The sequence below is a fragment of the Fringilla coelebs genome, assembly GCF_963513975.1.
Source record: "Fringilla coelebs genome assembly, chromosome: 1".
Classification (NCBI taxonomy): Eukaryota; Metazoa; Chordata; class Aves; order Passeriformes; family Fringillidae; genus Fringilla; species Fringilla coelebs.
Window position 1 is genome coordinate 104,725,062 of NC_140028.1, and position 27,822 is coordinate 104,752,883.

The 27,822-nt window shown below is 38.7% G+C and overlaps 1 protein-coding gene across 1 annotated transcript in view; it reads left to right on the forward strand.

Moving 5' to 3' along the window:
- The first annotated feature begins 6,212 nt into the window (after positions 1–6,212).
- The window catches only part of ARPP21 (cAMP regulated phosphoprotein 21), a 232,613-nt gene continuing 211,003 nt past the window's right edge, over positions 6,213–27,822 (forward strand). The window contains exon 1 of the mRNA XM_084220076.1: positions 6,213–6,346. The gene's annotated coding sequence lies outside the window, so the exon portion shown is untranslated. The remainder of the gene's footprint in view (positions 6,347–27,822) is intronic.

Consider the following 27,822-nt stretch of genomic DNA (forward strand, 5'->3'; position numbering starts at 1 on the left):
CTGCATTTCTCAGTGTCTTTCATAGCTCCTGAACGTCAGGAAAAGTCAGCCTCCAATTTCCCTATCAGACCTATAAGTTAGCTTTTAGTGGCAACCCTTCAGCACTGATAACTTGTCTGATTGAACCTTATTAGATTCAATATTCATGCTAAAAGAAAGAAAATGCTTCTTGTTTTAAAGCTAAAGTATTACAAAGTAATTTACACAGTAAAACACATTGCTACATCAACTATAGTCTTCAACTTTTAGCTTCCCATGTGCTTGTCACATTTTAAATTATGTCCTGAAGCTGTATGTTGCTCTAGGGAAGTTTGGTGTCTGCATTAAAATTCAAAGAACCCACACTGGTGATCAGGCTCTAAATGGCATGTAGAAGCAAAGCCCCTAGGGCACCAGTATCACCAAGAAAGGACTGTCCTACTAGTAAATCTGGAAAAGAAATGGAGTCAGAAAGAAGAAATGTGGAAAATTTTCAGAAATCCAGAACAATGGAAGAAATTTCAACTGATCTCCAGGCTGCTTTCAAATGGACCTGCTCTACACCATGCCTGCCCTTGTACCAACCTTCCAGCTCCTTTTTTTTAACCACTTCAGTGCATTTCTTTGTATTCTTGGAAGCTGCACAGATGCTAAAATCACCCAGCTGGATTTACTCTCTCCCTAGCAAGATACTTATCTGAATCTTTTACAACCATCTGCTACTTTCTCAGACAGGTAATGGAGCAGAACATCAGCAAAAAAACCAAAATAAAACAAAACTCCCCTACAAAAAAAAAACCAACAACAACAAAAAACCGCTCCAAAACAACACAAAAGAAGAAGTGCGTAACTTAGGGATTTCAGTTTTATCCTAAGCTTAATGAATGCTTTTATTATCCACGATTTTTTTGGTTTAGCACCATGAGAAATGAAGGGCATGCTATGACAGAGATTTCTTCCCCTTGCTAAAAGTGGTAGTACTTCTAAATATTCATGACATCGTTATGCAGTTTATCAAATCCAAAGCTTTTAATTTAGAGCACATCTCAGTCATGTATCACTTGTAGCCAGAAGTGGTTTTTATTTCTTTTAACATTTAAATCTAAAGTATACAGAATGGATAGACTGTGAATTTTAAGCTCCTCTTGTCCCTCCTCAGATTATTTCATTTGCACTATTTTGTTTTGATTTCCTAAACAGTGCAACTTAAAAATATATAGTGGGAAAGCAGCTCCTGACTGTTACTTTCCATTTTTCACATCCATAGTGTAATTCATCAGAATAAATCTCCAGGCTCGAATGACAGTCTATTTAGGGCATGAGATAGGTATTCACCAATGAAAATTCAACTACTCTAGTATCATCAAGAAAAACAGTTGTTTGCTTCAGGTAGACTATTGCAAGGAGAAAACAAAACTTAGCCAAAATATAAGGCTTTTTAGCTTATTGGCTTTCAAACTATTACATCTTCCTGCAATTCTTCAGTCCAGGTCCAGAGATGGGATCTACTGCAGCTTGTTGTAGGGGGATGCAATGTAAGAAATTAAAGGTAGCATAGAAAGCAATCTTACCCCTAAGGAGTTGCAGCTGAGCCAATTATTAGAGATTAGGAACAGGCCTGACTTTAACAGGCCTCAGCTGTAGCCAATAAGTGAAGAGTGTTATAAGAAGTGTGTGTTATAAAAGAGGGAACTTGGGTTGGTTACTGTGAGAAGGAAGAGTCTGTGCTTAGAGGAGCTGCCTATGAAAAACATCATAGGAGGCATGAAACTAGCAATACGGAACCTTTGCAATATAATAACAACAGCTTCTCTTCTTGAATGCATTTCTCGTGACTTTCCAAGATGGTGTGGTTTTGTTGTGTGTTTGGCAGAGGTGGACAGCAGCTGCTGAATGTTGTTATGTGAATATAGGCAGCCACAGGAACCTCATGACTGTTTTCCATGGAACCACAACAACAAAACTGTTATAAGAATATGGGGATAAGACTGCATGTTTTGTGTCTTGTGGACTCCAGCTATATTTGTCTCAGCTTATTTTTGACTAAATAGTCTGGGAATGTGAAAAGTAGAGACTTCCTAAGAAGAAGAAATTGATGCAGTAAGTTGAGGAAGAGAATAACTGAATGGTATAATAATATTGAGGTTTATTCTCTATTTCACTTTGGGGCATAACTGGAACTCCACTTTCCAGCTGTGTTTTGGTAAGGAGACAAAGGTTAAGAGAAGTGTTTAGAGAGGGTGTGTGGTTATGCTGTTATTTGTCTGCTTGCCTAATTTTGCATCAGTATTACTTGAATGCCTTCATCTGAAATCAGGTGCTTAAACGAAGGGATGTCCATTGTCCATTTGTCTGAATGGACAAGGCAGGAAAATGGTATTTGAAAAGATACAGCCATTAAACAGATAAGGAACTAAAGCATAGAAGTTGTTGAGTTGTGCTGACAAAAGGCCAGACGTGGCTTCAAGTTGCTGAGAAGCAGAAGCCAAGAGAGGCATTGCAAGAGAAACAAAATGTGGGGTAGCAGCTTGTAACAGAACTGCTGACCAAGACTGAAATTACTGTAACACTATCCTGTTGCAAGCATCAAATAAGTGTAAAATCAGCCAAACTGGGCCCATTGGAAAGTGCAAAGAGACACTGGCTGTTTATTAGGAAGGGAGTGATGGTGGCAAGGGAGAAGAACTTGGGAGGGAACAAAGGTATAAAAAGAGAATACAAGGGGTAGCAAATTATGTGATCTGATCTGATTGGGATGCAATTTTAAGAATGTTAGTGCTATTAATATTAGACATTTGTGATTGTTTTGATGCAATCGGTCACTAATCCTTTGTTTCTGTGACAACTGTTTCTATTCTGCAAAACCAGATAAATCTGCCTTGTGTCAGATCATCAGAACTGCCTCAGATTGCTTTTCACCAGCAGAAAGTTTATTTCTGAACCCTCTAGGATCTTCTTAAAAAATGTTAAGCTGTAGCATATGGATCTCTGTGTTATTGTTGATGGTTGTTACTTTTTTTAGGTCTGACTTTGGGAATTGTAATGGTTTGTGTACAGCAGAGCAGTGGCAAACATTCTTCAAGATGCATTGTCCAGTTAGAGAGAGAATGATCCATCCTACCTCAGCTGCTTTTAGGCTTTCTAAGGTTTAGCATGTATTCTTGTTGTTGAGTGTGACCTTTCTTTGGCACGGACACTTTGTCTCCACTCTTAACGACGAGTGCCTGCTCTTTTGTTTGTGGCTGCCATGCAGCACAAAAACCTCTGAAGTCCCTTTGCAATCCATTAAGAGATTGGTTCATTGATTGTCTGTTATTGATTATTACTTAATCTTAGACTTCTTCCCTCAAGGAAAAGAAAATAATCTTTGTGCAGTTTCAGGTTTGTTCTGTGGCCAGAGAAAAGAAAAAGCTCTGATGCAGCTGACTGAAGAGACTGTTCAGCTTTGAATCAAAGTGCACTTGTTTTCATTTTCTAGCCAAGTTTCTAGCTAAAAGATTTATCTTGAGCTAAAGTTTAGTGAAAATTGCCAAGTTCTTGATGCCCTTAGAGTTAAATTTTTCTGTTTACTTGTAGGACAGATGCAACCAAGGTAGCCCTGGCACATGATGTTTCCTAGATCTGTTTTCCTGGTTGTAAAGAAGACTTGAGCCCCCCATTAGAGAATCAGGACTAACCACTGTTGTGAAGTGCTCTCCACTAAAGCCATATCTGTGGCTCCCAGGCTGCTATTTTTTAAACACTTTGGGTTAGTCCCAATGGTAGGGTTCATGTAAGCAATGCACAGAAGCAAATGTTTTATTTTGTCCCACTGTGTTGAACAGCCAATGAATGGCACACATGTACACAAATCTCAGTGTCCTGCACCACTTACTTAGAAAGAAGTGAGAGCCTTCAAATAGGACAGAAATGTCTTTTTAAGCAGCAGGGAAAAAAACTCCCAAACAACATTCAGGTTTGTTCCTGAGGAGCAAAACCGGGAATGCCAACTTTTCTGTGTTTTTACACGCTAACCCCTGTGCTTCTACCCACTGCAGGGGCTCCTCCCTGGCTTCTCATGGCTCTGCTCTCTCTTGGTTCATTCTCATGTCCCCTGACCACCCACTGAGCAAGAAAAGCTGTGGGTACAGGGACAGAGCTGAGAGGTGCATGTGCTGCCAAGTCACTTAGTAGGTAAATTGCTGTGTGGATATTGGGAGGTCATGCACAACAGATGATGGCTTAGTTCATGCTGAAGCCCTTTTCCTCCTGGGAAGAACTCATTTGGCTTTCTTCTCAATCCATCCAGACATAATTTGTATGAAATTTTCAGGAACATAACTATTGTTATGATTTCTGCTACTTTGTCAGATTTGCATCAAGTTAGAGAAGAGGAGACAGAGATTGATGAAGATTTTCTTAATCAAAAAAAAGTAGAGGGAAAACTAGGCAACTAAAGTACTGATTTAATTAATTATACTTTTTGACCAAAATTAATTTTTAGCTGCACTTTGTATTTAATTATGACAAGGAATTTGAGAAAAGAGAGAATTTTCAGGGCTTCCTGTAGATTTTGTACAAAGTTTGTGATCAAACCATGTATCTTCTATGTCCAGAGAAAGATAAAAGCAAAGCTGAACAGCTTGATGCAGTATTGTAATCTCATAAATATGAAAAACAAATCATTACCCATAATTATGAAGTACAGTAAAGAATAACAAATATTTCTATAGTAGGGGTTTTGTTTTTCGTTATTTTCTGTGTTGTGGTGTTTTGTTTTGAATATTTTTTAGATAAATGATGGGTCTAAAGGGCTTTTAATTACACACTTTTAATATACACTAAAAAAGAGCTCCCTTGCGTCTAGCATCATCCCACATATAGCTGCAAACTTTTAAAGGGGCTTTTCTTTCCTTCCCTGGTCTTTAAGAGGCAAATTTGGTAGACTTTCTATCTGACATTTCTGGAGCCTGAAATCCCGTATTTCCTGACAGAGGGGTCAATCCTCTCATCCCTTCCTGTTTCCATCCCCTCTCCTGGGCAGATGGGAATTGCAGAAGTGCTTAGCACTGTCCCATCTCTGCTCCCTCTAACAGCTAAGAAGGGCTGCTGTTGCCAAAGGCTGTAGCTGAACTGGACAGTCTTGAAAACCCCATACCTTATCATCAGCCCTGTATTACCTGTATGTGTATAGAAGGAAGCAGTGAAATTCTTCTGGCTGGAAGCTCTAAGAATATACTACAGCAAAACTCATGTGGCTAGAGTTCTGAATATTTCCCTAATCCTGACTAAGGCTTTAACCTCTCCTGGTTTTATTTCAGTTTTATATCTTTGAGGTCAGAGGATTCCTGCCCCTGGAAAGAAGAGGGAGCTGGCCCTGTAGCTCTTACTGTCGAGGTGATTTGTTGATCAAGACATATAGGCAGCAAATATATCCATTTCCCCTTTAATCCACTTAATACTTGATTCTTTTTTGGTAGTGAATATTAACAAGCAAGAAGCCGCAAGACATTTGCCTAGGAAAATTCCTCCAGTCCCCAAATCCATTTTTCTCTGCAAGTTATTAAACATAACTATCAGCAAAAGATTGGTAGTGATTCCTTTGGGCAGAATTTACAATCCCTCTCTACTATTCCCATGCACTGCCTTTAGAAGGGTGCTGTGTCTCTGCAGTGGTGCCTGGAACCAGCAGGGCTCTTCTGACATAGCCAGTGAAACCTTCTGCAGCATCATGAATTAAGTGCACATCTGTGAGTTAGGAGTGTATTGGCTGCTCAACCCGTTCCCATCTCCCCCTTTTCTCTCAACATCTACAGCACCTGTGCTTCCAGCTGTGAAAGTGAGAAATTGTGCCAGCCAGTCCAGCTAGGATACTGATCAGCATTACATGTGTTGTTACTCTGTTTCTCTTTTTTTTTTTTTTTTTTTTCTGGTGGGGATGGGGGTAGAAAGACTATTTCTTGTGTACTTACTTTACAAGTCCTCACTTTCCTTGCAGCAGAGACGTTTCCAAGCAGATCTTTCTAACCTAAATCATTTCCCTAATTAGTTTAGCAAGACATTTTCACAGCTGTCTCTCCTGCAATGGTACCATGTAATTTTGAATGTGCTTGAACTTTCCAAGCCCCTCATGCTTAATGTGAATGTTCCCAGACTTGCTGTGACCAAGCACTGATTTGGGATGTCCTTCCAGGTTGCAGGATCATAGGGAGCTTGATTTGGGGAGGCAGCCCCTGAGTGAATAACAAGTTAAAGCTGGTCCACAACACAGCTGGAGCTACGTGCACACTTCTACAAGAAAGGAAGAGGTGGAGAACAGTTGTCTTTGACTAAAAGCCAGGAAACCCTACAGAAATGTAAAAATCTTCTCTGTGAACCCAGCATCCAGGTAAAGCCCAAGCAAAGACGCTGTACTGTAGCTTATTAATACATGCATGTAGGGCTTAAAGCCTGATTAAGGTACTTGTTTCTGTTTTTCCCCATCCTGACCCATTTTGGGAGCAGGGGGTACTACTTAAGATCTCTCTATGCAGTTTATGTGGTTTGAATCTTATTCTTAGGTATCTAATTCACTATGTGTGGTGAGCAAGGAGGTGGGAGCGAGCAAAAACCAAGAGTGTAAATGTAGGTGGACTCATGGAACAAAGATACCAAAAATAATGCAGTTACTTAAAGAATCTTGCCAAGTACAGCTCACCTTTTATATCTACTAACTATCTATGGATGCCTCTCAAGCCTAGAGATGTCTAAAATGATGGTAGATCCTTAAATACAGACATATGGATCCCACTGTGGAGGTTTCTATCTCTGTTCTGGATTTTGATTCCGTGGTCTAAAGTCTAATTTACTGTGGGATTAGAGAGCAACACTCATGCCTTTCTTGGAGAGCCTTTAGTGGTAACTGTTACTGCTGCTAATAAGGATATCAGGATCCCTGTTAATAAGGATATAAGGATATGAGGGTCTCTCAAGTTCATCAGGTGTACTCCAGAGAAGCCCCTGTTGCTAGGAGTGATGACATTTCTCATTTAATAAAAGTATTCAACTATCAGGCAAGAAAAAGAAGAAACCAAACCTGATTTAAATGTCCTGCACTAGTGCCTCCAGCAGCTACTTGCTTCATGATCTCAAAAATATTTCTAACAAACTCTCCCTATTAAAACTATTTCTGTCATGAGTTTCTTGGGGAGAAAAGGTGATTTGGGTTATTTCCCCCATGCAAATCCCTAATCCAAGAGGGCCTGCTGAGTTAGGAAGAGGAATTTCTAAAGTCTGTCATGAGAAACACAATGACTAACCAAGGAAAAATGCTCAACATGACAGAGAAAGCAAAGAGAGCTTGGGCAAGCATCAAACTCAATAAAAAAATTAGGGGATGTGATTAACTTTTATGTGTTTTTTTTAACTTCCATATGTGTCGCTGTGATTTATTCAAAATTTGTTTCCTCACAGTTTTTTTTAAGGCTTTGTGAATAACAAGTGAATTAGTGATGTTTATTCAAGTGAATGTTTGTAAAGCTGCTTTATTGTGTAGATACTGCTGCATCTAAGCATTACTTTTCAATTTCATTTTAGTATAAATTATCTTCTTTCAAGTGCCTTTAAAGCTAATAATCCTAAAAGAGTTAAGATTAGAAAGTAATGCTATCAGTGACAAAGCTCATTAATGGCTTTTTATCACTGCAAACTGGTGAACTATAGCCAAGATAATTTGAATACATGGAATATACCTCTTCTTTAGCCAGGTATCCCTTACTCTACTTTACATGAATTAATTTAAGGTTTTGTTCTGGTCAAATAAAATTTGAGTGGCTTGTCTGCTTCTTTTCTGAAAGTCTGAGCAAATGTCAGGTGTGCTGTTTTGAGAAGGCAGAAAGGTTAAAACTGCAGCAGTCCAGATAAGGACAGGCAGAATTCCCACAGAAAAGGGTGCATAGCTTTCTGGAAGAAAAAGATATTCATTTTGGAAATTGGTTTTTTTTTTACTAGTGGATAGCTCAGGCTTGCTGGGGGAGTGCAGATTTTCCTTTTTTAAATAAACTGTTTGTAAGAAGTGTATTACTGTTTTTAAGTTGTTTTAAAGTCCAATGAAGGCTGCTCTGTTCCAGCCTTCTCTTAGAATACACCTGCACAAAATAAATGCTCTTTTGATTATGAACCTTAACAGTCTTTTCTAGAGAGGTAGCCTTGTCTAACAATTCCACATTCAGAGATTAAAGTGTGACATTTTTTAACATGCTTTAGTACCCTTGTTAAAGCTCTTCAGAGCCCCTCTCAGAGGCCTGTAAGCACTAGCTAAAGACTCTGACCTAAAGAAAAAGGAGTATTCATTCGAGTGGGAGCTCTCTGGTCTGTCTCTACCGGGATATACTGGTTTACAACCCAAAGATAGAAGCAGATTTCTGGACTGCTCCCCCTGTTTTCCTGCCAGCTTTTTCTTTGTTATACCTCAGAGTGCAGTAAACTTGCATCCTGTAACAGCTGCTGCATTGTCTTTCCTTATGTTATCTGTCTTCATGAGGTACAAAGAGCTCATCCCTTTTCTCCAGTTAGTTGAAACGTTTGTTGTTGACACCTGGAAAACAGGATTGCATTCAAAAGAGAGCAAATCAAAGTATTAGGGCAACCTGTTCTTCCCTCTTCTGCCTCTCCAGTCTGGATTGGTTAAGGTAAGGAAAACTATTCCCACGTGATTTTGTGCCACACAGAACAAGCAGGAAGAGTGCTATGGGGTTTAGGTTTTGAAGGCATGAGAATAAATGTACTACTCATTTATGGCAAAAAGTAGGAGAAAGAAAATTTTAACAGTCTGAGGGACTGGTACAATACACTTCTTTTTTTTTTTTTCCTTCCTTTTGATCCAGTGCAAAATAAAAGAAAAAATTAAGCTGTGTGAGACAGAAGGGGAAGTTCTGAAAAAACTCTTCTGAAACTGAGGACAAACTGTTTCTCTCTTCTTCTTTTCTTCCACAGTTTATTTAGGAATAAAATGTTTGCAGTGGCCATGGCATAGTACATTTACTCAAGTTCAGACAGCTTTTACTTGGTATTCCTCTGGCATTTCTGGTGGGAAGTAACTGAAAGGGTCTATTTCTTCCCTGTCCTACACCTCATTTATTGAGCAGATTCTGCATCTGGCAGACAAATCAATTGTAAACCAACAGACTTCAGGGAGGTTTGGTGCCATGATCCATGCATTTTTCAGCAATTCAAATGGAATGAGTTCTTTTACCCATCCTAAAAGTTTGCTGTGTTAGGGCAGTACCTCAGCCAGTACTCAGGACCTGTGCAACTAAATGGAGTGAAATAGGTGCTTGAAGAGTCATATAATGTATTAACCATTTTTGTAACTTAATTCAGGGCATGATATATACAGCTGACATCAAAAGCCTTTCATAGCTGTTCTTTAATTTCAGCTTCAGTAATGAATATAGATCCAATTAGAAGGGAGCTGATACATGATGAAAAGAATTAACAATACCCCTAATTTCCACATTGAAGTAATGACTGCTATTATAGACTTCTTGATTTTAATCAGATATTCTCAAAAATGACAGTAGATTTGGATTCATAATGCTCAGCTGATGCTACAAGTCACACTCTCTCACGTTCTCTCTTTCTTTGTATTTTAAAAAATAAATCTTACAGGCATAGACCAAAAGCTTCTTCCTTGTGCTACGTGTCTTTTTTTTGGCACATTAATGTTTACCTAAGAAGCAGATTACAAACAGCACGTTACTGGTTGTGCAGGTTTGCTGTAGCAGACCCTGAGCGCCAGGTGTGTGAGACAAAAGTTGAGTCGGGGTTATTGTGAGTCTGGTATAGTTTTTGAAAGCTGTGTGGCACTATCTTCAGATCAGACTGGGGCTCTTGCTTCAAAGCATTTTGATGGTATAGAAAGGAATGTTGGAGCAGCTGTCACAACTCAATGTCATGATGATTTATCCAGTTTTACATCACAATCTACACAGACTGTGAGGAAAAATGCCCCTGTGAGTGGTCTCTCTCAGCAAGTGGTAATGCACCTCTTGCAGAAATACATGCTGAGCTAAACTGGATGAGAGCCTGCCAGTGAGAGAGGATTACTTGTGTCTGCTACGTGAAGCTTTGTGTCAGAAAATGCTCTGTCTCCAGGACTGCTCTAATTTCTATGCCTTATGCCAGTTTAAGAGGAAAGAAAGAAATTTGTGTACATGCAATACACTGGGGATGAATCTATTTATGCAGGTTTTCATCTCATCCATCTACCCGCATGGTAAGATCTGGGGATGCTTCTGATAGTGTCTGTGTTGACTGTGCTTTACCTGTGCCTTTCTGCAACTATTAGGATTTGGTACTGTAGGGAAGCCACAGCAGCAGTTGCCACATGTACCTTTTTGATGTGGGCAATATATCAGGTGATGATGTGAGGTCTCTTCAGTTTGTCTTGCTTTCCTGACATTTTTCAGTTGGTCTGTACATCAGGCTTCAGTACCTGTGGGAGCAGGTGGGATATGTGGTATCTTTTGTAGAGACGCTGGAGAATATTATATTTTCTGAAGCAATAAAGTCACAGAGTTTAACTGGGAAAATAAACCTATTTGGAGAAAATGAAAGTGCACTGGTTTGTTGTCACTAAAGAAAAATTCCCCGAACAGTCTCACCTTTTAATAAGCGCTTGACTGACGCACAAGCTCCAAAAGGGAGCTATTGCTAGTGTCTGGCAACAGCATCTGTAATGCAATATAGATACATCTATCAAGACTGCTTTGAAGAACACCTTGCATGCAGTTGAGCTGCTAATCTAAGCATGTATTAGTCACAGAATTTTAATCAAGTAGCTTGAATTAGAAAATTTCATCAGCAAGGACACAATCCTTAAATTGAAAGAGAAATTGCATGTTGCTGAATGGATGTATTTTTTGTGATCAGATTTGGCTCCATTTGCAAGTAGCCTTGGGATATGCTGTGTTTATTCCAGTTATGAAGCATATGTGGGTTCTTTCCTTCATCTCAGCAGGTTTTGTACCTTATAATTAATGTTGCCTAGCCCAATGTTAGTATTCTTGCTTCTTTCTGTTTCTATGTTGTTGTTGGAGAAACTAAGATAAAGGAGCCTGTGTTTATTATCTGAGATAGTGGAGAGATGGCCTGGCATGTATCTTGGTCCAGAGCCAACGCTGAAACTATTTTACATGTAGAACAGAGGGTAGAGGAGACGTGTGGATGTCAGAAAACAAAGTTGGGAAGCGGCAGCTGCATTCTGAAGGAGTGTTAAGAAAGGAAGTATTGAAAGTATCTTTTTGTATAATAATACTAATGCACGATCCTACGTCTCTGGTACTTAGCTGCAGCAACAATCCTATATGTAATATGTTTGCTATTCTAGACTAATGTAACTTGATCATATCTACTATTGCCTGAGATACATATGGGAGAGAAAATATTAAAATAAGTGTGTGGAAGCTGGGTTTGTTTGGTTTTCTTTTTTTGTTTGTTTGTTTTGTTTTGTTTTCATACTAAGCAGTATGAATATGCTTGGGAACAAAATTTCTGGAGGAAGATAAATCTTTGATATGTGCTGATATGAGCCTGTAATGGAAACTCTTAATTCCTTAATATGCTTCCTTCCTCTCAGTGCCTTATTTCATGCTGCATTGTGCACAGCATCAATTCAATTGTGTTTCAGGAAATTTCTACTTAACCACTTCTCAGCTGTTATGAATTCAAAACTTTTTCTTTCTTTCCAGGAGCTGGTCTCCAGTTCCAAACTGCATTGTTGTTACTTAAAACATTTGCCTAGAAAATACTAAAATTAAATCTAGGTTGTTGGGGGTTTTTTGTCCCCAAATTATTTGAAGAAAGAATGTTTGAGTATTAATATCTTTGAGGCGTTTGTTTAGCTTGCCAGCTAAAATTCTTTTAATTTGTATTTTGCTACTTAGTTTAAAATGTGAAAATCGGTGCTGGTTTGAAGGTACTAAACAAATATTTGGAAAGAGTTAATAAATATTAATTCATACTTAAATGCATGAATTTTTTTTTTTTTTTCTCTTAAAGGTTTGCATCTCAGATCTTGTTTATAGTACAATTTATAAATGTGTGTTTACATTGTCTGTTGGTGTTCTGCCCCTCCTGACATTGTGGCTGCAATGTGTGGGCAGGTCAGCTATTACAACCGTACCAAGTATTTGAAAACTTGCCTTCTCTATAAGAAACAGGAAGAAACTCCCTAGCCATCAAGTTTAGTAATTGCTCTTGTTCACTACTGGTGCTTCTATTCTCACCATAATTTCTTTAGTAATCCAAGAGTGCAGGAGAAAAAAAGGAGTGGATAAAAGCACCAAGATCACAGAGGAAAAAGCAACATTAAAATCCTATCTTAGCCAGGAAGCCTGAGAAGACTGAGAAGCCTGGCTGTAGAACTACCAAATTGGTGTACACCTGGAATATGAAAAGCTTAATATTTATTACCAATCTATTTTATACTTAAACCTCCAGCCATTCATTTCTTAGGCACCTCTGATAGCATTGGGTTATGATAGGCACTGCCTGTGCATTCCATTTCACAGTCTCTTATCCCTTGAAATGGCACATCCAAAGTGAAGGGCAGAGCTTGTGGCCATATCCATCGTCCCCCCTGTGGTTGCTGTCTCTGAGATACTGGCTGGGTCACAGACCACCACAAGCAGACTTGCCAAGACCCCGGTCTGAGCCCAGTCATATGTCCTGAAGCACCAGCTAGTGCCCAGTGTAGATGGACAGAAAGATTACAGCCTGCTCTATCAGTTTGTGCGGGGCAAACCCTTTACTTGTCAAAAATATGCAGAATTAATTTTCTCTAAAAAAAAAAAAGGCAAGCCAAAAAACCCAAACCCACATTTAGAGTAGATATTAGCAACAGGAGATGTAAATGTAGACTTAAATAGTTCTACTTGAAACTAGACTTTAGAAGCTGCAAGTAGCCATTGTGTGTGCACAAATGCTGTGATTTGGCTCCATTTTAGGGGTTTACCTTTGGGACTCATGTAAGAAGGCTCAATGTCCTGGCCTCCCTCGAAAGAAAGTGAACTGAGACAAAACAGGATGAGTCTGGGCCTACCAGTGCTATTAGGCCAACTCTTCAACTTGAAAATGTTGTGATTATTGGACTGTTAATATTTGTGCAATTTTTCTGGTGATAATCTCTTCTTTTCTCCTCAGCCATAGAGAAAAGCAAGACCTTTGTGAGATGAGTTTTCCACTCTTTTTTTTCTTTCTTTTCTCAACTCTGCTCAGCAAATAGAGTGGAGACTGTAGATGGTATTTGTTTCAGGTGTGCTTTTGAAATGATGATACATGGTTTAATTTTTCTATTATGCAGCCTCATGGAATCCTGAAGAAATTACTCATGGTAGGGAAGTGCAGGCCAATAAAGGCTTGCAGGATCAGGGGCTGTCTCTGTTCTTTAGTCTGAAGTGTTGTCATTACCTTGTGTGTTACTGATAATTGGTCTGCCTCAAAAGTATTTTTATTTTGCTTTTAACATATCAAACTCTTATACAAGACCTATTGCTGTGTTTTTCTCTCCTAATGCATGGGAGTCCAGGATATTAAGGCCTGCTGTATTAAATATTCTAACCAAGTAAATCTGCGTTCTGATGGTGTTGCACAATAAGCAATTAAGCTTTGCTGCTGGGCTCAAACAGGCAGTTCAATTCAAACTTAGCAGGTTTTGTGGTTTTCTTGATCAAGGCCTGCCTGTGAATGCTCTGGTGCAAGTTCCCCTCCTCTACCTGCTGGACTAACTGTATTATATTATTCATCACCAACTCTCAGAAACTTTCTTGATCTTTGGCATGTATAGCTTATCTATACATCCTGTGTCTCTCAGGCAGTGTCACACAATGCGTCTCCCGGGTGGAAGGAGGTTGTTTTTCCTAAGTAGAAACCTCTCTGCTCCCTTCTCAATGAAGAGAAAGAGTTGGCTTAAAATATGAGTATTAAAATGTATTTTCTCTGACTTAGTGCTGTCTTTAAAGACAATGAAGAAAGATATGATTGGATGCTTTCTAAAGAGAGGAGATGCTGAAACTGCCAGTGAGCAAAGACATAGTCTGGGAGGCAAAAAGACTGGTTTTTTGAGGGGCATGGTAATATTAGGTATTATAGCAGCATTAAGATTTTAATTTTTTTTCGTTAAGTAATCTTAGTCTGAAATTCGTGCCCTAAGTCAGCTGTCACTAGCTGCAGATTTACTGCTTCAACACAGATCATAATAATGAGAATGTAGATATACTGTTCTTTGTTTATTTACTTGTAATTTTAAGGGCTAAAATACTTCAGGCAAGAACTAGTTCAGAGGTCTTGGATTTGGATGACTTAGTGGTTGGTTGGTTTGGGTTTTTTTAAGTAGATTATCTTTGGACTATGTTTCCCTTACGATTAGTGGTACTGTAACTAACAGATATATGGCACAATTATTGAAATGTCCTATAGATAAAACAGAATAATTTCATAGACCCTGGGAAGTAATTGTTTATGCAGACAAATTGCCAGCTAAGAATTTCTTATGAGTATTTTCAATTTTTAATGTCATGTAAATTATTCCTACACTAACATAAACAGGAAAGCAGGCTATGATTTCCAGAGCCTTTTGAGTAATGTTTGTTCGCATTTCTTTGATTCATTCTGTGTTTTTATTGTACTGCCCAATAACGCCTTCCCTCTCTTTCCCACCCTGTTCATCCATTAAGGCTCAGATAATGACCTCACTGCATTTCTGTGAAATGCATTTATCGCTGGGGTTCATTATTCTGTCATGACAAGGCTATTTTTAGCCCAGACTCCAGCTGGCAACTGAGAAGAAACATAGGAAGGGAAATTGCCTCAGGTGCTATTAGTGTTATCTAGTTGCCTGTAGTGTCTACAGTTTAATGTGAAGTGTCCTGGAGTGCATGGCTCTAAAATTAATTTTTTTTCTTGTTATTTCTTTAGCCTAAGAAGAAATATTCCAGTCTGTGGGAGGGGAAAAAAGATAAAATATAAAATTGAAATGAATACATGGCTTTGAGGGGGGCTACTTCAAAGCTGATAAGTAAGGGCAGGTACAAAAATACGTAGCAGCCAGAGTTGTGATGAAATTTGTTCCTTTGGCATCATTCACTTTACACCTTAGCTGTGCTGGGCAGAACCTCACTTCATGTTGGAATGTCCAGAAGGCTAGGGATATTAATCTAGAAACTTGTGCTTAGAGTGACAGATAAAGAGAGACTTTTGCACAGTACAAAATGTTGAGAGTTTTAAGGACTTACCTGAAAAAAAAGATTTCTGGAGGTTTTCCTGCTGGTTTCACTGACTTGCTGTTAATTTTAATATACTGTCCTATCTGTGGAAAATGATTTGGAGAAATTTTCCAATTCCCCTGTCTCTCTAGATTTAGTTTCAAATGGGCCCATTGCATGTGCTGTTTCCCTAACAAAAGATTTCAAGAGGTACTAACTCTTGGAGTAGAAAAAAAGAGTGTGAAACTTGTTGTTCTATGTCTGGCAGCCTTGCCTTGGGGAATGGGAGCTTAAGGCAACAGTCCAGCTCACAGTGCACAGATTTATGCATCAAAATTTACCAGTTTCAATAGAGAAGTTAAATGAGTGTGAAACATTGAGCTACACTGGAGAGATCTCCCTTGGGTTTAAGCAAATATTTTGGAGTGTGAGCCATCTTTCATTGCTCCAGGATCTAACCTGTCTTACCATAGTCCAGGACTCCTCCTCCTGTGGGAACAGACTTGCATATTCAAAGTTTTTATTCTGATTCCATTTTTTATTAAGAAGATTGATAAAACTGATTTTGAGACAAATTCAAAATCTCCATTAGAAGTACCTTATTCTCCACACATTAATCTGTGGTGCATAGTGTCTCTGTAAAATACTAATGAAAAATCATCTTACTACAGTCTGAATACTGTTTATGAAAGCATGCATGTGTTGGAAACCTTTATGGTAAGACTGCATATCAAAAATAATTCCTCTTAGCCTCACTAGAGCCTGATGTGTAACAGCTCCACCCTGATCTTCCTTAGATACTAGACTGAGCTGGTGAGAGCTCCTCTTGAAAACCCAAAAAAATACAGTGAGTCTTCCTGGAAATTAGCTGTTCACCTCTAGATCTTTTTATTTAGCATAAACAGCTAAGGTGCCTCTGTGATGCACGTGATCAACTCGATAGATGCAGCTACAACCTGTGATGGGAGTTACATGCCTCTGGGAACTTTGTGCTAGCATGAAATGATTTCAAGGCATGCTGTTTAATAAAGGAGAAAGATAAGCTCTTACAAAATGCAACTTTACGCTGCTGAGAGGCATGGCACCCAAGAAATTAAAAAGTGTAGCTACAGGGGGAGAGGGGAGAAGAAGGGAACAGCAAGTTTTTTCTGAAAACTGAGATAGCAATAGGGTCCATTTTTAATGGCCATTGCCAGCACTTCTACATTTAGCTGAGTTAAACAGAGCTCCATGCTTGGCCTCAGGCATCATTACTTCCAAATGATTCTAAAATGACTATAATATTCTCCATTATATCCTTAATTAAGCATCATAGGACAAAGAAGCTTTGCAAACAAAGAACGTGTCTGTGCGAATTGTTTGGAGGAGGGAATTGTTGTGCATGGCATCTCTTCATGGTTCTGGTAAAGCACAATGGAAAAAAACCCTTCTTTAATTTTGTAATATGTTTAATCAAATTATGTGTTGTGAACCTGTGACTGGATAATGGCTTTACAGTGACTGTTTAATGCTAAGGCGATAATGAAAATAGGTTTAAGGAGATAAACATAAAGCAACTACTATATGTGTAAATCTATTATCTTTGTTCCAGGAATACTAAATAATTGGATTTAAACTATAGACAGTAAAGTACTGGTGAAACAACAACCCTTTTCTGGCTTTTAAAGCTCCTAGAAATCTCATTTAGCAGCAGCTGAAGTGGGGAACAAATGATTTTTAAACTTTAGAACATTTAAAAATCACAAGATGTTAACTCAGCAAAGAAAACATGAATTAATGTGATGAATAGAAATATTCTGACTGGCTTGGAAAATAATCCTTTTCTTTCAGACACTTGGAAACTAGCACATTGATTTAACAGAAAATTCCAATTAAATTAAGCTAAAAATATGTTGGTTTCCAAGTATCTGAAATGCCACTGTGTTCTCTGTGCCCTCAAAAAGCTCTCTTCTAAATGATAGTGGCTGTACTTCTGCATCCATGTTCCTTTGGGTGGTGTCCATGGCAGTAACACCTAGAGATGCCAGCTGAGTTGATTCCTTGGTATCAGGCAAGAGGCTCATGCCTGAAATGTGAGGCAGCCTGTTCTGAAGAACTTAATGAATTATGGCACTGGAGAGGCAAAGGATTGAGAAGCATATAGAAATGTATGAGAAAGTACAAAGGCAAAGAGGCAATAACAGCACTTCCTGAACCTGGAATGGATGAAACCTCTCTGAAAAATGGAAAAATGTCTCTCTTTGCAGCTGTGATCGTGGGGTCCAAAAGACCCCTATATGGGATATTTCTGAAGTGACTCAAGAGCTAGCTAAAGAAATAGAGAGAGCTAAAAACCAGGGGAAATTCAGCAAACCCCACAGCAATTCCTCCATTTAGAGTTCAAATATTTTTTAGAGACTTACATAGGACGGAGAAAAACACCAGCACAGTGCTTCAGGGATGAAATGCTAGTCATTAAAGAAAAAAATCAGTGGCCTTTGCTAATTCAGAGCAGAGTTCTGTTATTGAAAAAATGTTACAACCACCCCCTGCAGTTGTGGCAAATAAACAGTTACATTTAACTAGTAAATTTCTCCTAAATGAGTGGAATATTACTGATGAAAACCCAACGTTTCCAAGTGGTTTGCTTTTCTCAAAGAGGGTTAGAGCTGCTTGACACTATTTCTCTGGCTTAAAGCAGGTGAACGGAGCTATCTGAAGACTGTGTGCATGTAAACACTTGAAGTGAAGTTCTGTGTGGCCCTGGGGAACAGCTGCTGAGAGGGCTGTGGTGCAGGGCACCTGAATTCATCCCAGGCTGCAGAACAAAGTCTGGGCTCCTCTAAGACCTTGTATGGAAGGAAAAACAAGCCAGTTTAATTCATTAAAACCGTGGAACAGTTTAAGCTACATGCATGTATGCTCAGCCTGGTTGCAGATACTAATTTAATGACAAGATCAATTTTCACTGTATCTTCCTGTTTTGATCCAAGAATTAAGCTAGAAACAGCTGTAGCTCACTGATGGTTTCATAGCTCATTTTTGCATGGTTTTCCAATTAGAACCATTGGGGTTTTTTTCTGAAACTCTTCAAAACTTTCACTACCTTTAATAAACATAGGGCTGTGTCAAAAGTATGGTTTCCTACATATTGAGTGAAACTTGACATTAAGAAAAGACAAAAAGGTCTCATTAGTGCATAATAAAAGGGAAACAAACCTAAACCATAATGCCTGCCACACACAAGTGAAGCCTGAATCTGGTCATAACATTATATATTGAAGCATAATCCTTAGCTGATGGACACAGGAGAGATCTGGGGAGAAGCACAGGGTTTACAGGACATGGAGGAGGAATGTATAACCATGGAGCAGGAGGCATGGAAGACAGGTTTCAACTGTTAAGGTAGGCATGGAGCAGCACCTCAAATGTATGGCACAAACCTGCAAGAAAACGAGCATCCTTAATGTGGTGTGTACACCACACCTCTGAGGTGTGTGGAACAGCTTATCCTGCATCACGTTTCCAGTGTTAGTAGCTAATATCTTTATGGCAAAGGAGGTCTGTCACACTGTGATGATCTGCACTTTATATTATGTTGGTTGCCTCTGACTGGACTTTTGTGTCATGTATTGTTTTCTTTGTCTCAAAACAGATGAAAAGAACTCCAACTGTTTGTGAGCTTGTCCCAAAATGAGCTTCCTGTTGTGCCTGCTTAAAAGCATCCCAATTGAGTTTTCCAGTGTTTGCTTAAAATGATTAGCAAGCAGGTTTTAAGCATTAATATATTTTCTAGTATCACTTAGAAAAATGAATGCAGCTTGAATAAACTGCCTCTCTTACTTCAGTGGTTGCTCTGTGCATACATATTTTTTCCAAATATCCAGGGTGCATAATGTAGCTGTTGTGGTTGTTTAATTTCATTCCCTAGCAGTTTGTAAAATATTTCAGGAAACCAGCAACTCACATCACAAAGAATAAATATAATTTTTTTTCTCCTCCATTTTTTATTTTCCTCCAGTTGATTGAAAATATTCTATATGTGAATCTCCCTGGTTCTTCCTCATTGCAGCAAACATCAAATGGACTAATAATTTTCTGCTTTTCTTTCATGGCATTTCCTTTCTTTCCTCTGTTCTGAATGATATCTTAAGGTGTTATAACTGAACTTTTAATATTAACTCATTTATTTGAAAAGTACACAACTACCTATATTGATTTTGGAATACATTCAGGCCATTATATTTGAGGGCAGGCTAGGATTGAGGGGTCACAGTGGAGCAAAAGTCATCCTGCAGACAGATCTGCTGATTTCAAATAGTTTCCAGTACACTTCAGTGTAGTTTAGAAGTTTTCTCTCCTTCTCCCCTTATGTGCTTTTATTTATTTAGTTATTTTTATTTTTTATCTCACCTTCAAATTTGCTTGAATTTAAATGCTGATGCAGCATTTAAATACTGAAGGAGTGGAACTTTGTTTTGGGGCTGTGGTTTTTTTGTTTTATTTAATTAGGGTTATAATATTTGAATTTTTTTTATATACCAAAAAAAATTTGAAAAAGAAAGAAAATACATATCTTCATAATATGAAATTTTGAAAATTTTAGTGATAAGTAAGGTGACTTATTCTTGTATGTGACTGTGGGATGAGGAGAACTGTCATATCAGTGCCTAATGTACTGAATAATGGGCCTTCTGCATAAAGTGCATTTTCTTTGTTCCTATAGTGACAGATGCAAGGAATTAATTGCTCTTAGCAAGAAATGTTCATTGAAGATAAGGCCTGAAATGAACACTGACACACAACTGTGAAACGCCCTGAAACTGTTTCATGGTGACAAATTACTGCTGAGGTATATAGACCCTTCCACAAATGTGACACCTATTGAATTTATTAGACAGATTATATAGAGAAGACGGAATCATTTTTTTGTCCTGTTTGTAGAGCTGACATTTACCAGCTTCTTCTAATGAATTGGATATAGGCTACTGAAAACAGAAGTCAGATGGTTTTGAAATCTCTTGCACTGACTGCTGTGGATCTTGCAGCCACCAACAGTTTGTGCAGCAGCATTTTTTCTGAGGAGGTGGACAGACCCAGAGTTTCAGGCTTAGGCAGTTCTTCTTTTCTTGGGAAATTGTTGCAATCAGAGCTGTGAAGCCCCAGTGAGCACAGTGTGGGATGCAAACTGTACATTGCACAAGCTAAGGCTGGATGTGATGATCAGCTTGCAGCAAAGGAGGAATCTAAAGGCTTGAAAGTCATGCAGTGGGGCTAGTGTCAAAAGTCAGATTTCCCAAGTGAAGGAGCCAGTGCAGTCAGTGAAGTGTAAGCAAACATTTCAAAATCAGCTTTGTAGGGGAATATATGGCAGTAAGTTTATTTTTTGGATGTTTGTCTTTGGAGACTTTTGTTAAAATACTGTATTTGGTCGCCAGTTAACGTGAATGTGGGCTAATCTTAAATTGCATCTCTTCTTTACATGTGGCCAGACAAGATTTTACATGGCATTCCTTATCAGTGTTTTGCGAAATAAATTAATATCACGAACTCCTGTTTACACAGAGTGAAGCAGAGATGCAGCAAAGTGACTGAGTTAGTAATTGCCCTCACTCCCCAACCAGCTGACAGGATCAGCAACAAAAGCAAATCTGTTGATCACAATCCTCTGTTGCTTTCTACAGTCCAGTTTATATCGCTACAGGTCATTTTAGTCCCTTAATTTTGTCATTTTGGGGTTTGAGTCCAGGGTGCTATAGCACAGGGAACAAAGGCTTTATCTCCTGTATCAACCGGTCGCCAGTCAAGAATCCAGGAGTGTGGCAGTCCATGGGAATCAGCACACAAAGTTCACTGAGTTAATTTAATCCTGTAGTTAAAATGCAAGTGAGCAAGCTTGTAATTAAAGGCTCCTTTATAATTTGCAAAAGCAGAACCATAAGGAATTTCCGTCTTGCACCTCCATCTAAATTATTAGCAATGATCTCTCAAGAGCTAAACAGAGAAGTAATCCTTTCTCAAGGTATTCTGAAGGAGAGAATAAAGTGTTCTTCAGCAGCTTAGGCTCAAAGCATCCATGAGACAGCTTCTCAAAAACAGGCTGTGTTACTGAACATTTGCTATAGGTGAGCATCCATGACATGGCTCCTTGTAGTTGTTTCAGAAGGGTTAGATCAACCCTTGCTCGTAATTTTGTATAAACCTAATGCACTGCTTTGATTCTGCTCTGCTCCCTGGTTTGCTGGATGCCAATACACAGCTGACTTTGCCCTAACACCACAGGCAAAGATACAGGGGGAAAAAAAAAATTACAAAGAATTATAACCCAGCACTTTCTTTCCTTTTACCTGCTACAGAGCTACCTCTGTATATAAATATTCTGCTGATTTTAGTTCAGCTTTCAAGCATGGAAAGTTTTACCTCACTTTCAGGCTTCCTAATGAGTTCTCCACAAATGTTTAAATGGAGTAAATATATCTGAGTAGCAAATTCCAGCTCTGTTTGGCCTGATGGATGTGAAGACAATCCAAGGCTATCATGTTTCTGTGGTGAAATGTTAAAAGAAATTCTCTGTCGTGTTAGCCAAAAAAAAAAACCAACCCAACCAAAACAACCTCTCATCCTTTTTTTATTCCCTTCAATCCTCCATTCTCTAATATCAGGGCTCAGCTAGACATTTGACTCTCTGCCAGTCCTTTCCTTCTTTTTGCCGACTCTAAAATATCACCTGCTTCAGGGAGTGGCAGAAATCTTTCTCTATACAGCTTTAAAGCTTTCTGAACCCCAGACCTCACTGTCTCAGAGGAGCTATGGGGATGCTCTAGCCAATGAATTCTGCACCATTGCACTTGAGCAAGATTGTGCACATACAGTGTGATATGAAAAGGAAATTTCAGCCTAGCAATGACAGCCCATAAATGCTTTGGATCTTGGGAATGATTGTTTTGATATTCTTCTATATGTATAATTTTAGTAATTTTTTTTCTCCCCAGTGATTTAAATTAATTTGAATCAAATCATTAGTTCAGTACCATCAGACTGGTACTGAACATAATGACTCATTCCTAAATTAATACTGTCTATCCTGAACAACTCTTGTCTAAATGACTGGAAGTTTCATGCTCCTCACAAAGTCAGCTACATTCAAATGAGTTCTGCAACAGTTCATTAGATAATGGTGTAATTTATATGTCTGGGTCAGCAAGTGTTTTTCTGCTTTGACTTAAAACAGACAAAGTGCCAGTAACTAAACAGGTCTCCTGTAATTTTTTTATATTTCTCTGAGTGGGGAAAATGAGGGGGAAAAAAAAAATGAAGTACTTGAATCAGGAAAAAATGCAGTGTACAGTACTGCAGGTATTTCCAGTTCCAGCCTCATTCCAGCCTCATTTCTTCCTTGTACAGAGAGGCATTATAAAATAAACCTGCTTGCCTTTCAGCAAATTCTGTCTTAAATGATGTGCTTGACACCAACACTTGAAAGGTTCAATGCTAAAGGGATCTGTTAGTATGAGGAATAAATGTACATAATTAGTCAGAGTTCAGTGGTAGGTGAAACCTCTGTACAACGGAAGTCAGTCATTCCAGATGCTTGCTGTATGTTGGACCTCCTGCCTCCCTGCATCTCTGTGCCAAGTGTTGTATTTCAATCACTGGAGGAGAGACTAGCAACAGCACAGCAAGAGCCTCCTACAAATGCTTTTCTGTGGCTGTAGAGCCCACATGCTAAATGGTCTGCAAGCTATGCACAAGGAAATTTATCTTCTGAAGGACTTAAATAGCATAGCCTTCATGAAATAAACGGAGAATTGTTATTAAATTTTTTATCAACTGAGCACCAAATCTTGTTTGTTGTTTTTTGTGTTTGTTTTTTTTTAACTGATTATCAACTTTGGGTAGTGACTATTTTTATGTATTACCCAGCCTGCCAGTAAATGAGCTTCTCTCTTGTACACCTATGTTGACAGGGTATGGCATTTCAGATTTAAGTAATCTTGGCCTCCTTAGGGGAAGAATCTGTCAGTTGTTCCCTGTAATGAATGATGGGTTTACGGTATGAGGCACTGCCTGTAGTATTAGCAGCAAGGAGAGCACAGCTGTCCTAGATTGTATAGTGCTGGTTTCTGGTTATGGTAGCTGCAGTAATGAATGAATAAATTATATGAGTTGACAACTGCTCTGCTTTATAAAACATAACACTATTTTTGCTTAATTTCTGTGTTACTGTGAACAGCAAAAACTTCCTATCTTCCTTCCACAAATAAGAGAGAAGAGTGATAGAAAATGAAATAATTATTACTTTCTCTTTTCCCTTTACTGGCACAAGGTGATTATCTAGCTATTGAATCCTTTAGCATGAGTCTCTTTCAAAGCAATCTTGCAGTGAATTTATGTGACTGACCTTGCTGGCGTCAGTTACTTTTGTAACCGGAATACACGGGATGCAGCACATTTATTTCATTGTGTTGTTGGGATCGGAGAAAAGGAAGGAATAATGCTAAAAATGAGTGACCAAGCTGACAGAAATGGCATTTGAGACTGCAGTTTGGAGGGGCTCAGAATAATTCAAGTATAATGGGTGTGAATCATACCCACATCAGCAGATTTGATATCTGGAAGCCACTTTACCGAAACTCTTTATCAAGTTGTGTCTCTGTAGCTTCTGGGTTGTTGGTGTTTGCTCAGTCCCCAGGGTGTCTGGGGATGGGCTTACAGGCCGCTTTTCATCTGCCTGCTTTGCTCTAACTGCTCACCATTAGTCATCTCATCTTGCTGCCATCCTTTTCAAGGATTTGAAGCATAGGAATTTCTTACCATACAAAGGTAAAATCCTGAGGTTTTTTTTTTTTTTATTAGTAACAGTCATTTTTATAATAGATGGAATCTGTAAGGATCCCAAATACTTCAAAAATTTTCAAAGTAGGTTTTTTACACTTTTGGTTCTACTTTTTGTTAAGGTTCCTTCATTTCCTCCTTGTGTCTGGTCTTGTGTTTATAGTTTGCTTTTTTTTTTTCCCCAGAACCAAATGTATTACAGAACTCAAAATGATCAGGAAAGAATTAAAAAGAACATTTTTAATTATGCAGTAAGAAGTTGCTTTGTGTATTAGGTCTAGAAAGTGAAGAATGATGTTTTCGTTCCTTTTGTTTTTAACAGGAATTTCTAAACTATATGTGGTTGGACAAATTGTTGGGTATATCACAAAGTCAATGACCAAATTTTTAAACAGAACACTGAACAAATTCATTAGTGAAATATTTAACTTTGATTCTATAAAAGCTGTTGTTCAATCGTGTAATTTTCTCCTTTGGCAGATTTTCAAAGTTTTCAAAATATCGATTGTTCTGTAATTTTAGTCCCCACAGCTGTGGCATAGAGTTAATTTCCTTACTAGAGAAGCCAATCTGCATAATCAAGATCTGAAACAATGGTATGTTTTCTGCTTTTCCTGCTGAGTGTTTGCCTAAAGTAATTCTTGTCCTATCATAAACTACTTTCAGGAATATGGAGTAAAACATGTAACACAGAAGTTTCACATAAAAAATAATGCAGTGGATAATTTAATGTTCCTGCAAACTGATTGTATGCATAAGTGTATGCACTTCTAGTGCCCCTGGAAGAATAGTTTCTAGCCTTCCCACTTCCTGGAGCACTGCTCTTTACACGTACACTCTTATTCTGCTTGAAAACCCATGCACCCTTCATTTCCCACAGATGGCCCAAAGAAGACTCCCATTTTCCCAGAGGTGTGGAAAGAATTGTATTTATCCAGATGCCCACATAAAGTCTCTCTTAGAATATGTCAAAACAATGACAGTTTGGAGAGCTGACAGGTGCATGCAGCAGTGAGCCTCTGAGAGGTCTCAAACGCTTCAGCTGATGAAAGCAAAGTAGTAACTGGGCAAGAAAAAGCAGGGACAACAAAAGAACTTGGATAATAACTATTCCTCTGCAGGTGAGTTGCTGTGCAACATCATTGGGGACTGGAAAGATACAAAGTGTTTAAAAATAAGAATTTTTGCAGTGTTGTTGACTGCTGAGCAGTCCCTTGTAACATAGGGGCTGGCTTCTCATGCTTAAATCGGTGGGTTTTGGTAACTTAAACATTTCATGCAGAACATGTCATTCTGTTGCAGGGACCCAGTCAGCTCCACGCAAGGAGATCACCACCAGGACAGTTTAGCTTCCTTCCCAGGGTAAAGAGAGAGGATACTGCGCAGGTACACTGTTTGTCCACCACTTTCCTCGTGATCAAAATTGAGATCTGTGCCTGTGAGAGGACTTGAATTTAGGAATATTTAAAGTCATCTCCTATGCCTCAAAAAACAGACAACTAAACTTCCTATGGTCTGTATGTCTGTCTAGTGTCACACACCCAAAGACACCTGCAAGGATGAAGGGAATTACTTAGCTGTGTCCTCAAACAACACTTTGAACAACTCTCCTGTTCTGTCTTTAAATACCAGAGAGCGTGGCAAGCTGTGATAAGCCACGTGGCTGATCTGCATTTTGGTTCCTCACCAAACTACAGCAGTCAAACTATCTTAACTACAGTTTGCTCCTCTAGACCACAGCTTTGAACTGACACCACACGTGGAAAGCTAAATGTCCAAAGCAGAGGAGGACCAAAGTGCTGGTACTTAGAAAGAAAAGTCACTGGCTCTTTCAGTGAGAAGAAAAAAATTACTTGAAAAATAATAGTAATCTCTGTTCATGAAATATGGGTTGGAGGAACTTGCACACTGGTTACTGGAGCAGAGGGTGCATGGAAACTGAATGGGAACTCACTTTTTTTTCAGAGCCCAATGCTGTACTCTTCCACATTCCAACAGCTTCCGCTTTGGAGAGCAGAAGTTATTTGGGTTTAGGAAGTGCTAAGCTTAACACTAAAATATGCATTCATAAGCCTGGACCCTTTACAGAATATTTCCTACAGCTGGGGAAACTGAGTAACAAAGAATAAGTCCTATTTAAGGATGGTGACTCTGTGATAGAATCAAGAGTAGCATTCAGTTCCTTCCTTATCATGATGTAGGGTCTATAGCATCTTATAGGTGATGAGGAGCAGCTGAGTGAGCTGGGGTTGTTTATCCTGGAGAAAAGGAAGTTGAAGTGGGACCTTATTATCTCTACAGCTTCCTAGAAGGAAGTTGTATTGAGGTGGGTGTTGATCTCCCAAGTAACAGGATGAGAGGAAATTGCCTCAAGTTGTTTCAGGGAAGGTTTAGATAATTCTTAGGAAAAATTACCTCACTGAAAGAGTAGTCAGGCATTGGAACAAGCCTCTCAGGGAAGTAGTGGAATAGCAATCCCTGGAAGTGTTCAAAAAGTACGTGAATGAAGCACCTGGGGATATAGTTTAGTGGTGGGTTAGTTGCTGGACTCAATGATCTTGGAGGTCTTTTCCAATCTTCGTGATTGTTTACGCTGGGTTATTGCTTCTTCCCAAAATGCATCTGGTTCAGTCATGCTGACACCCCAGCCCTTTTCTTTGTTGTTAATTGTTAAATTATTGTGACTAGGGGATAGCTACATTTTAATTTAGATTTTTTTTTCACCAATATTGAGACATGTTTGTTTAATTTAAGAAACCAAGAAAAACAGCCTTCGAACTATTGTTGCCTTTTTAAATAGGCATTAAATCCAAGGATGTCTTTTCAGGTTTTAATTGTTTGTGTTCCCCTTAGTTTAACTTCACTACTGAATGTTCTATTTACTGTTATCAAAGTTTAGGCTTTTGCTTCACGAAGGTATGAAGGCTCTGCTACTTGCCTTTCAAGTTATTTTAATTGTCCTAACTTATTGAACTATTTTGCACACAAAAATACCATTTAATTGGTTAATTTCTGTGAAGATTTTGGGGAAGTTTCTATGATAACTGAGATGCAGATAAAACAGTGTTAGTTAGGGATGATAAAAGTCGAAGTCTGTCTCTTCTTTCCAAGTCTAATGTGGTTGGAGCATTACACATTAATTTCAGATTTCTGATGAATTTAAATACTGAGTGTCATGATTTTATCTGTGTCTCCTGCTGCTCTCTGCTGTCTCACTTCTTAAGCAACAGGGATCAGATAGTGCCACTATTTTCAGGGACAAAATATATTTCACTCAGTGAGGCACCTTAGCTGCTATTGTGAACAAACAAGAAAACTAATGTAGCTGAAGTATGTGGGAATCACTTTACCTTCCAGGAGAACATTCTCTATCCTGCTTACTGTATTTTTTCCAAGGCTCTTTAATCACAGCTTTGTGATTATATAGACTGTACCTGTCATTCACAGAAAACTAAATTTGCTTAAGTCTCTTAGCATCCCTGAGAGGCCAGGAAGTCTTTCCTCATGGAGAGTTGATAGTAAACTACAATGCATGGAGAAGAAAGCAAATTCCATTTTGTTGGAAGAGTACTGCTGTCCACACATTTTTGGTAAAACATGCCATCTGATGAGTTCAGGTCAGGATTCCTGTCTGCTGTGCCAGCCCTCTGACACAGACACTGAGTCACATGACACTGTCTTTGCCTCATCCTCAGAAAACTATGCCTCCACCAAATGTCTGTACATCTCCTGGTCTTTAGATGTGATTTCTCAGCTTGGGTGTGCATGAGGGAAGGTTAATGATATATACAGGCATATTACATTAATA